The sequence below is a fragment of the Arachis stenosperma genome, chromosome 3, assembly GCF_014773155.1.
Source record: "Arachis stenosperma cultivar V10309 chromosome 3, arast.V10309.gnm1.PFL2, whole genome shotgun sequence".
Lineage (NCBI taxonomy): Eukaryota > Viridiplantae > Streptophyta > Magnoliopsida > Fabales > Fabaceae > Arachis > Arachis stenosperma.
In genome coordinates, this window is record NC_080379.1 from 121,890,889 (window position 1) to 121,903,303 (window position 12,415).

General features: G+C 39.6%; 1 non-coding gene across 1 annotated transcript; it reads left to right on the forward strand.

Annotated features, from left to right (window-relative positions):
- The first annotated feature begins 707 nt into the window (after window positions 1-707).
- Window positions 708-811, forward strand: LOC130971887 (small nucleolar RNA R71). The gene has a single exon (XR_009083091.1). It is a non-coding gene; the product is annotated as a small nucleolar RNA R71 (small nucleolar RNA).
- Window positions 812-12,415: the final 11,604 nt, after the last annotated feature.

Below are 12,415 nucleotides of genomic sequence, written 5' to 3' on the forward strand. Positions count from 1 at the left end.
GGAGAATACTGGGAGGAGTTTCAATAACTTTCTTACTCAGCTGGCCCACTTGTGCCTCCAAATTTCTAATGGAGGATCTTGTTTCATTCATGAAACTGAAAGTGGCCTTTGACAGATCAGAGACTATATTGGCTAAATGAGAATTGTTCTGTTCAGAGTTCTCTGTCTGTTGCTGAGAAGATGATGGATATGGCTTGCTATTGCCCAGCCTATTGCGTCCACCATTGTTAAAGCCTTGTTGAGGCTTTTGTTGATCCTTCCAGGAGAAATTTGGATGATTTCTCCATGATGAGTTATAGGTGTTTCCATAAGGTTCACCCATGTAATTAACCTCTGCCATGGCAGGGTTCTCAGGATCATAAGCTTCTTCAGAAGCTGCCTCTCTAGTACTGTTGGATGCATGTTGCAACCCATTCAGATTTTGAGAGATCATGTTGACCTGTTGAGTCAACACTTTGTTCTGAGCCAATATGGCATTCAGAGCATCAATTTCAAGAACTCCTTTCTTCTGAGGTACCCCATTATTCACGGAATTCCTCTCAGAGGTGTACATGAATTGGTTGTTTGCAACCATGTCAATGAGTTCTTGAGCCTCTTCAGGCGTTTTCTTCAGGTGAATAGATCCACCTGCAGAATGATCCAATGACATTTTCGAAAATTCAGAGAGACCATAATAGAATATATCTAATATGGTCCATTCTGAAAACATGTCAGATGGACATCTCTTGGTCAACTGCTTGTATCTTTCCCAAGCTTCATAGAGGGATTCACCATCTTTTTGTTTGAAGGTTTGGACATCCACTCTCAGCTTGCTCAGCTTTTGAGGAGGAAAGAATTTATCCAAGAAAGCAGTGACCAGCTTATCCCAGGAATCCAGGCTATCCTTAGGTTGTGAATCCAACCATACTCTAGCTCTGTCTCTTACAGCAAATGGGAAAAGCATGAGTCTGTAGACTTCAGGATCAACTCCATTCGTCTTTACAGTCTCACAGATCTGCAAGAACTCAGTTAAAAACTGATAAGGATCTTCAGATGGAAGTCCATAAAACTTGCAGTTTTGTTGCATTAATGCAACTAGCTGAGGTTTCAGCTCAAAGTTATTGGCTCCAATGGCAGGAATGGAGATGCTTCTTCCATCAAACTTGGACGTTGGTTTTGTGAAGTCACCAAGCATTCTCCTTGCATTATTATTATTATTTCCGTCTGCCATCTCCTTCTCTTGTTCGAAAATTTCTAGAAGGTTTCTTCTGGATTGTTGCAATTTAGCTTCTCTTAATTTTCTCTTCAGAGTCCTTTCAAGTTCTGGATCAATTTCAACAAGAGTGCCTTTATCCCTGTTCCTGCTCATATGAAGGAGAAGAAAACAAGAAAAGAAAAAAGGAATCCTCTATGTCACAGTATAGAGATTCCTTTATGTTAGTAGAAAAAGAAGGGGGTAGAAGAATGAAGAAGGGGGTTCGGATTTTAGATGAAGAGAGGTGAAGAGAAGTGTTAGTAATTAAATAATTAAATAGAAGAAGAAAAGAGGAGGGAGATTTCGAAAATATTTTTGAAAAGGGGTTAGTGATTTTCGAAAATTAGAGATAAGTTGTAATTAAAATTAAAACATGAAACAATTAATTAATTAAAAAAAATTTTTTGAAAAAGAGAGAGATATTTTCGAAAATAGAAGAGAGAAAAGTAGTTAGGTGGTTTTGAAAAAGATAAGAAACAAACAAGAAGTTAGTTAGTTGATTGAAAAAGAATTGAAATCAAAATTTGAAAAAGATAAGAAGATAGTAAGTTAGATGAGATATTTTTGAAATCAAATTTTGAAAAAGATAAAATTTTTGAAAAAGAAAAAGATAAAAAGATTTTTAAGAAAAAGATATTTTGAAAAAGATTTAATTTTTAAAATTACTTAGCTAACAAGAAACTACAAGATAAGATTCTAGAACTTAAAGATTGAACCTTTCTTAACAAGAAAGTAACAAACTTCAAATTTTTGAACCAATCACATTAATTATTAGTGAATTTTCGAAAATTAGATGTAAAGATAAGAAAAAGATTTTGAAAATATTTTGGAAAAAGATTTTTGAAATTTTCGAAAAAAAATAGAAAAATGAAAAAGATATGATTTTTGAAAAAGATTTTGAAAAGATAAGGTTTTTTAGAAATTGAAATTTTGACTTGACTTGTAAGAAACAACTAATTTTGAAAATTTTTGACCAAGTCAACCCAAAATTTCGAAATTTTGGAGGGAAATAAGGAAAAGATATTTTTTTGATTTTTGAATTTTTAATTATGAGAGAGAAAAACAACAAAAATACTCAATGCATGAAATTTTTAGATTAAAACCATGAATGCATGCAAGAATGCTATGAATGTCAAGATGAACACCAAGAACACTTTGAAGATCATGATGAACATCAAGAACATAATTTTGAAAATTTTTGATGCAAAGAAAACATGCAAGACACCAAACTTAGAAATCTTTAATGCATGGAAAATATGAATGCAAAAATGCACATGAAAAACAACAAACAACATAAAACAAGAAATCATCAAGATCAAACAAGAGGACTTATCAAGAACAACTTGAAGATCATGAAGAACACTATGAATGCATGAATTTTTCGAAAAAATGCAAGAAAAATTTTTAAAGCATGCAATTGACACCAAACGTAAAAATTGACTCAAGACTCAAACAAGAAACACAAAATATTTTTTATTTTTATGATTTTCTAAATTTTTTTTTTTGTATTTTTTTTATTATTTTCGAAAATAATGTGAAGAAAAACAAAAAATAAAAGAAAAATTTTTGAAAAAGATTTTTGAGAAGAAAATTACCTAATCTGAGCAACAAGATGAACCGTCAGTTGTCCATACTCGAACAATCCCCGGCAACGGCGCCAAAAACTTGGTGGACGAAATTGTGATCCATGTTCTAATTATTTTGAGATGAAGGCTTCTAAGGGGCAGCAGCTGAATTCACAACTCCGTTCAACTAACCAGCAAGTGTACTGGGTCGTCCAAGTAATAAACCTTACGTGAGTAAGGGTCGAATCCACAGAGATTGTTGGTATGAAGCAAGCTATGGTCACCTTGCAAATCTCAGTTAGGCAGATTAAAGGGTAATTGTGATTATTGGAATAAATAATAAATAAAAAGGAATAATAAAAGGGATAGAAGACTTATGCAGATTCATTGGTGAGAATTTCAGATAAGTGCATGGAGATGCTGTATGGCTCACGGACGCCTGCTCTTCTACTGCTTCTACTCAATCCTTCTTACTCCTTTCCATGGCAAGCTGTGTATAGGGGTTCACCATCAGTGGTGGCTACTTTCAATCCTCTCGGGAAAATAATCCTATGCGGTTGTCAATCGCACGGCTAATCGTCTGGAGGCATCACCCATGGTTGATGGCTACATCCCATCCTCGCAGTGAAAACTAATGCTCACGCACTCTGTCACAGTACGGCTAATCACTGGTTGGTTCCCGCGCCTACTGGAATAGAATCCCTTGATTCTTTTGCGTCTGTCACTAACGCCCAGCACTTGCAAGTTTGAAGCACGTCACAGTCATTCATTACCGGAATCCTACTCGGAATACCACAGACAAGGTTAGACTTTCCGGATTCCCAGGATCCTACTCGGAATACCACAGACAAGGTGAGACTTTCCGGATCCTCATAAATACCGCCATCTATCTAGCTTATACCACAAAGATTCTGTTGGGGAATCTAAGAGATACACATTCAAGCTCTGTTGCATGTAGAACGGAAGTGGTTGTCAATCACGCGCGTTCATAAGTGAGAATGATAATGAGGGTTATCTAACTCATCACATTCATCATGTTCTTGGGTGCGAATGAATATCTTGGAATAAGAATAAAAGAGATTTGAATAAAAGAAAATAGAACTTCATTAATGCTTGAGGTACAGCAGAGCTCCACACCCTTAATCTATGGTGTGCAGAAACTCCACCGTTGAAAATACATAAGTGAAAGAGGTTCAGGCATGGCCGAATGGCCAGCCCTCTTCATGATCAAGTGACCGAATATTCAAAGAGATTAAACTGTCAAAAGATGTCTAATACAATAGATAAATGTCCTATATATACTAGACTAGCTACTAGGGTTTACATGAGTAAGTAATTGATGCATAAATCCACTTCCGGGGCCCACTTGGTGTATGCTTGGGCTGAGCTTGATTAATCCACGAGCTGAGGCTTCTCTTGGAGTTGAACTTTGAGTTATGACGTGTTTTGGGCGTTCAACTCCGGATCATGACGTTTTTCTGGCGTTTAACTCCAGAAAGGAGCATGTACTTGGCGTTCAACGCCAAGTTACGTCGTCATTCTTCGAATAAAGTATGGACTATCATATATTGCTGGAAAGCCCTGGATGTCTACTTTCCAACGCCGTTGAGAGCGCGCCATTTGGAGTTCTGTAGCTCCAGAAAATCCATTTCGAGTGCAGGGAGGTCAGAATCCAACAGCATCAGCAGTCCTTTTGTCAGCCTTTTTTAGAGTTTTGCTCAAATCCCTCAATTTCAGTCAGAATTTACCTAAAATCACAGAAAAACACACAAACTCATAGTAAAGTCCAGAAATGTGAATTTAACATAAAAACTAATGAAAACATCCCTAAAAGTAGCTTAAACTTACTAAAAACTACCTAAAAACAATGCCAAAAAGCGTATAAATTATCCGCTCATCATGTATATGCAAAAAATATCCAAAAAATTTGATATTTAAAAGGGACATATGCTGAACAAACATCTTCATCCTTGATTGTTCAGCTTACCTCCCTATAGGTTGTGGTGTTTCCTTATCCCACATTAGTAGAGTAATACTTTTCATTCCATCATAGGTCATAACTTCAACCTTGTACCTATTATAAAACATGCAAAAATATTAGTCAGAAAAGGAATTCTTCATAATAAAGTCCACTACCAATAGTTCAACAAACCAATAAAAATGTCTTCCATATTTTACAATTCATGCCAATAATTTAGTTTTCCATTAAACTATATCTGAAATGTTTTGAAATACATTATTCTTTGAAATTATTTTTAATGGTCTGATAATCAACCCATGTGTTATACCTAAGGGATGCATTGCCATGCTTGTGACCCCACTTGGAACATTCATATCAATTTCCAACGAGCATTTCTACTTTCTTTGGACACTTCCTACACGATTTGTAAAACTAGTCACTCTTGCTAGTATTGATAGAAACAATGATTCCGTTAATCCACATAGGACATTCCTGCACCAACCACAAGTATCAAACACCATGGTTGAATTCAGTGAATGCCAACTACAATTAGTTTTAAGTAAGAGTGTTAGCTAACTGGACCTCTATTGAATTGAGTGCGTCCTATATTGATTTTACCACGACACCTCCTAGATACAGTTCTGTAGCACCAGATTGGACACCATGACCAAAGACTTGACTAATCCTGACCAAATTAGGCCTTACACTACCTAGCAAGCTGCATATTAACTCCATTAAAGTATGTTGTTAATGGGAACACAACACTAAAAAAATGCTTATCATTGAGTTTCACATAAACCTATTCTGACAATCATGTACTTCTATCATGTCTGAATGAATCCGTTATTTTTGAGATATCAAAGTGACTCTGAATCGATGTCTTCTCTGAAAATAGAAACAATAAGAATCAAAACATTATTAGTAAATATAACTATATCACATGCAAACTTTACTCAACCAACCACTTATATAAATAAAGTGGTTTAAGAACTTTAACATGTTGATGTCTACTATTCCATCAGCTGGGTTTAAAGAACTGCAACACCACTATCAGTGGTTCAACCCTGCTATCTTTAAGATGGGGTAGTATTTAGTCGACGATGTCACCAAACAGCATACAATCAAGATTGTTGTTATTGCATTACACAACATCCATACAAATCGACATTAAAATGATGTATACAGTTTCAAACAACACATAACTTGTTAATTTATTTCAAAAGGCTTACTCTAGGTCTACTATCACAACAACCATATGCTTTGTCTCTTTTTCCTTACTAGTGATTATATCCCTTGGATCCTCCTTCCTAACCACCTCACCTAAGATGTCTAATTAACAATCAATAATACCTATGTAGTCACAATTTGAAAAATACTTGAAAGGCTGGTTACAATCTAAAATAATAGAATAAATGGTTGCTTACTGATGCACCACTATTTCCTGGTACATCTTGTGCTTAATTGAGTGGATTTTATTTACTATTTTCACACTTATTCATACAATTTGCATGATTTTACAATTCCTTTCCAATTTTGTTCTATGATTGAAAACTTACTTCCTAAGCCTTTAAATTGTGTATTTTTAATCCCCCTTTATACCATTCGATGCCATGATCTGTGCGTTAAGTGTTTTCAGGCTATATAGGGTAGGAATGACTTAGAGGATGGAGAGGAAGATTTCACAAATGGAAGGAGCACAAGAATTAAAGGAGCACAAGAATTAAAGGAGATAACCAGCAAGGAGCGACGCGTGCGCATGATTTCGAGATTTGCACAACGACGCGTGCGCGTACCTGACGTGTACGCGTGACTGACGCGTACGCGTGATATGCGCTACGTGCAGAAAACGTTGGGGGCGATTTCTGGGCTCCATTTTGGCCCAATTCCAAGCCCGAAAACACATAATAGAAACTGCAGATTGGGGGAATCATGGGGATGGCAACACTTCTCATTATTCACAATTGAGGTTTTAGGATTTCTCTTAGTTTTAGGCTTATTTCTTCTCAAATCCAGGTTCAATGTTCCTTTAATTTAGTTTCTCTTCTACTTTTATTTATTCTAGTATTTTAGTTCATCTATTCTTCTTGTTGATTTCTCCTCTTTTCCAATTTAGTTTATGAATTCTCATGTTAGATTTGATTTTCTATTTAATGCAATTTGAGGTATTTTATATTATGATTGCTTTCTTCAATTTGTGTTATTGATGCTTTCAATTGGTTGTTTGGATTTAATATTCTCGTATTAATTTTCTATGTTTTTATTTTGTGCCTTCAAAGTGTTTGACAAAATGCTTGGGAGGATTTCAAATTAGACTTTTATGTTCTTGGCTTGAGATTGTAACTTAGGAACTCTTGAGTTACTAATGTCCAAGGAATTGATGATTGGGAGCCATTAACTCTAGTTCTCACTAATTGAATTGGTGGAGAGCTAGGATTTATGGACTTGGATGGATATAGCTCATTTAACTTTCCTTTACTATTAGTTAGAGGATGACTTAATGGGATTGATCTTTGCCAATTCTCATGTTGTGGTTAGTGATAAGGATAGAGATCCTTGACCACCAAAATATATTTTTACATAACCCCAAAATAGAGATCCTTGCCAATTCTAGTCATTTGATTTCCTTTGCAATTTACTTTTCTTGTTTCCTTATTCAAAAACCCCAAAATATATTTTTACATAACCAATTATAAGAACACTTTCCTGCAATTCCTTGAAAGATGACCCGAGGTTTAAATACTTCGGTTATCAATTTTATTAGGGGTTTGTTATTTGTGACAACCAAACTTTTGTATGAAAGGATTCTTTGTTGGTTTATAAACTATACTTGCAACGAGAACTTATTTGTGAATTCTAGACCATGCGAGGAATCCGTTCATCACTTGCCCAATAGTTGAGAATCATCAAGCTTTTCAGTAGCAAGCAGCTCTGAAATTGGCATCAAGCGGAAGGGTTCGAGAGGATAGCTTGAATTTTTCACACGAACAACAACTGTTCTGTGGGAGAAATTCAAAGTCCACCAATATAGTGTTTTTTAATTTTCTCCATCTTGTCCACAACTATGAAGTTACTCATAGTGTACATTTTAAACTCCTAAAAAAAATTCCTCCACTTCTTGAATAAACCTTTATGGATTGAAGCTTGGATCCTCCCTCCTTGAAAAATGTTTGTTACCTGATGATCTCGGATACTCGGTGGGTCGGGTGGTGATGAGAAGAGGAGCAGGTGAGACCCTGAGCTAACGTGGAGCAAAGACAGAGATGCGTGCTGGTGACGTCGGAGGCGGTGTGAAGCATGGGGGGTCGCCACCTGCAAGGAAACTTTGACGATCAAGTCAGCGTCCGTCGATGTAGTAGCCGAATTAGGTAAGAATGTTATGTACCTCGGGGGGAGAGCTGACCTCTCCCCTTTTATACTGTGTGGGGTGGGCCCTGAGAATGACCTAGCCCACTGCTCAAGAAGCTTCCATGAGCTGTCGTAATCCACGTGGGAAGGGCAGGTCGTTTCGGACCCCGGGTCGGGGCTTCGAATCATGATTCAAAGGTATCGGCCCGACCGGTGTCCTGGGCCGTACGAATGGTAAGTCGGGTATGCCTTGGGTCGGGCGTTCTAGGACCCGACCCATCGGACTCTCTTTGTGAGGGGGACCTTGGGCCTGGGTCAGGGGTCATGCCCTGACCCGACGGCTAGTGGGCTGGACTCGGTGGTCCGTAACAGTGCCCCTAATGCGCCAACTTCGAGTTTTGGTGCTCGGGGCTACGCGCATTTGTCCTACTCGCCGAGACGGGGCGTGTTCTTCTTTTCATGAGCTCGTTGGTGGCACTTTGTGTTTCTCACGCGTGGTAATCCCGTTTCTCGATGCTGCCTTCTTGGCTTCCGCACTGGCCATTAAATGCCCATCATTTCATTGATTTGAAATTTTTGGGTGAAATGGCGAATATGCCCCTGCCTTTTGGCGCTCTTCCTCGGCGGTTACGCTTTTTCCTATTTTTGTTTTGTAACCCCCTCATAGTTCCTGTTCCGAGGGTTGCCTGAAACGTGTAGCTCGGTCGTCCGGAGAGGTCCGAGATGGGGGCTCGGTGACCCGAGCTGGGTATGCAGAACGGTTGGTGGTTGTACCTGCAATGACACTCCGATGCTTAAGTTAGCATGGGTCCAAACAGATATGTGTAGATTTGGAATGAATTCCATACCTGGGTGTTCCAGTGTATTTATAGTAGTTGGCAGTGATCTTCCCCTGATAAGATATTCTTATCTTATCTTATCTTTTGGGAGTTTATCTCTATCTTTGTGGAACCGCCTTTTCCAGGCCTTTTCGGCCTTTAGGTTTGGGCTGTGTTCCTTTTGATGGGCCTTCCTTGTGACCGGCTTTTGAGCTCTTTGTCCGAGGTCCGACTTTTAGGTGTGAGCTTTAAGACAAGGTCGGACCTCTTGCGGATTTACCGAGTTGGAGGACCCCGGTCAGGGTATGAACAGTGCCCCTGCCCGAGTTTCGTCCTTTTTTAGGGAGGTCGTGCTCGGGCATAGTAGTCTTTTTTTGTTTTTCAAATTTCAAAATGGCCGTTCCTGCATTTATTGCATTTTACCGTTTTTCCTCGATTTCCGTTCGGGCTCTGTGAAGGCTTTATTTATTGCTCCCTTTTTCCTTTCTGCGTTTGTTCTTTTTATGCCTTCAAAAGTGCCGCTTCTTCTTTCCCTTAGTTTGCTTTCCTGAATCTTTCTTTGTGTGTCTTTTTAAATTTCTAGCGTTTTCTTTGTGCCGTCGTTTGTTCTACTTGCTTCGGAGCTCTTTGCCTTCGCTTCTCCTTTCAGGTTTGTTTCCGCGTTTCTCTTTTCCTGTGATCATATGCTTCTGATCTTTGTGTGGCTCTGTTTATTTCTTTTTCTTTATGCCTGGGTTGCCCCAAAAGAGGTGCCGCCATTGCTGTTGTTTTTATATGGGGGGGCTCTTTTTTGTTCCCCGGTGTCTTTGTTCTGTATTGCCCCTACTTCTCGTGAGGTCTTTGTTTCTCGCTTTGATGAATGGGTTTTCGTGCTCGTCTTCTTTATGTGATTTTTGCTTGCTGTTGTATTCTTCTTTGTAGGTAAGAATTTTATGTCTCGAAAGGTTCTTCAAGCGATGTCGACTAAAATTCCATGTGGTCTTGATTGGGTAGACCCTCTTCCTCTAAGAGTCCTTACCGTGGTAGATTCTGAGTACTTAGTTAGGTTCCGTAGGCATTGTAGCATATGTGAAAATAGAGAGTCTGAGAGGGATTATGAACTTGTAGCCCCGGATCCCGAGGAGAGAGTGTGCTTCCCGCCCTTAGATAGTTCCGAGAAGCTTTTCTTTTATGCTTATGATTGTTTTTTCTCTAAGCTGGGCGTCCGACTTCCTTTTACCGATCTGGAGTCCGAGGTGTTATGGTCTTGTAATCTTGCTCCTACGCAGCTCCATCCAAATTCTTGGGCGTTTTTAAAGCTTTTTCAACTTTTGTGTCAGTTCTTGGGCGTTGCTCCCTCTATTTCTCTTTTTTCCTACCTGTTTGTGTTGACGAAGCCAGGGTCGGGTGGAGGGAAGGTATCTTGGGTTTCCTTTAGGGCTAACCAGGGAAGGAAGTTTTGCACCCTGTATGATGAATCCTTTCACGATTTTAAGAACTTCTATTTCAAGGTCCGGGCTACTGGAGATGTCCGACCCTTCTTTTTAGATGAGAGTGGGGAGCCTTCTTTTCCTCTTTGTTGGCAGGAGAAAGTAGTGTCTACTAAGTATACCCTTGAGAGTCTAGATGAGGTGGAGCAGGCCTTTGTGGGTGTGGTAAGCAGTTTATGGGGTCGGGCACCTCACTTGGACACGAAGAAAATGTTGGGGGATCCAAGCCTTCTCCGTTCCGAGTTAGGTAGTTCCCGACCCTACGAGATTATCTTTTTAGTATTTTGGCTTTGCTTGTTTTTGTTTTGGTGGAATTTCTGTTTTGGTGATCCTTTTCTTTTATTTTTGCAGAGATGTCTTCTCAGGCGGATTCCATGAAGTACCTTCGTCGGACAAAGAAGTCCGTGGCTGCTCGAAATATCGAGGCTGGGGAGGCTTTTGCCCGATCTTCTCCGAAGAAGACTACTGTGGGTGTCACTACTCGGTCGAAGACTATTCCGACTCCCCAGTTTCGACCTATAAATCAGGATCCTCCCACCTCTGGACCTGGTAACTCTTCTCCTCCTTCGTCCTCGGGTCCTCCCCCTAAGAAGCAGAAGACCTCTCAAGAGTTTGTGGGTTTTAATGATAAGGATTTTGATGCTCTTGGTTGGGTTGAACAGCATATCCTCCCTCAGACTTTTATTTCTACTGATGATGTGTCTATTGAGCACCATTTTCTGTATATGGCGCGGAGCTGTGTCCGGATGGCTAGTCTTCATGCCGCTATTGCCCGGGAGTTCAAGAAATCCCCCATTGGTGCGACCAGTTCCCGACTTGAGAGAGCTCAGTCTGAGTTCGAGAGGATTAGTGAGCTGAAGGCTGCTAGGGTTGTTGAGCTGGAGGCGTCTTTGGAGAAGGAGAAAGCTAAAGCTACCGCGGCTGTGGCGGCAGCGAATTCATCCGAGGAGATGGCGAAGGCGGCGAAGGAGAGTTATACTCGGACATATGCCGAGCTTGTGGAGACAAAGGAGAGGTTGCAATCTGCTCAAGATGATTTTTACGAGTTACAATGACATGTGGCTAGGGGTATGGATGGTATGTTTGATAATTTGAAGGCTCAGGTCCGGGTTCTTGCTCCTGACCTGGACCTGAGTTTATTCAGTATGGATAATGTTGTCGTGGAGGGAAAGATCGTTCCTGCTCCCAATGAGGATGAGGTTCCGGTGTCTGACCCCAAAGTTCCGGTTGCGAACCCGACCTTACCTTTGGCCAGGGAGGAGTCTGGTGTGGAGGTTTTAAACCGAGATGACGGTGCTGTCAAGGCTGTCCCGATTTCTATGGTTCTTCCTCCGCAGCCTCCTACCAATGTGGAGTCCGGGAAGGATCTTGATGCCCTGTAATCCTTTGTCTTTGGTTGTTTGCCCGGCCTGTGGGCTCTTTTTTGGATGGTTTTTTACTACCTGTTAATGCTTTGAACACCTTTTTGCTGTTAGCTACTTGTAGTAACTTTTTAGCTTATTATGTGGTGTTTGTTCGCGTTTTGACCTTTAGTTCTGCTTTATGCTTTTTAGTTGTTTTTGGATAACAACCTTTTAGCTAGCGCTTTTTGAAACTTTGTTTTATCCTTCCCTTTGATTTCGTTTTTTCGCTTGTACTTTTTAGTTGTTTTTGTATAACAACCTTTTAGTAAGCGTTTTCGAAATCTTTGTTTTATCCTTCCCTTTGATTTCGTTTTTTCGCTTGTACTTTTTAGTTGTTTTTGTATAACAACCTTTTAGTAAGCGTTTTCGAAATCTTTGTTTTCTTTGGCCGTTTGCCCCTTTTTTTTTTCTTTTCTAGCCATCCCTTTGTTGGGTCCGACCTTGTTGTTGGTCGGCCTTTAAGTTATTTTTTGTAACCTCTTTTATTTGGCCTTTTGAGCCTTTTCAGGGTTGCTTTATAACTTCTCACATTAATCTGAACCTCGTCGCTTTATCTTTGCCGACCTTGTGTGGTCTTTTGGCAATGATTTTTTGCGTTTTGTCGAGCATAAATTAATGCGC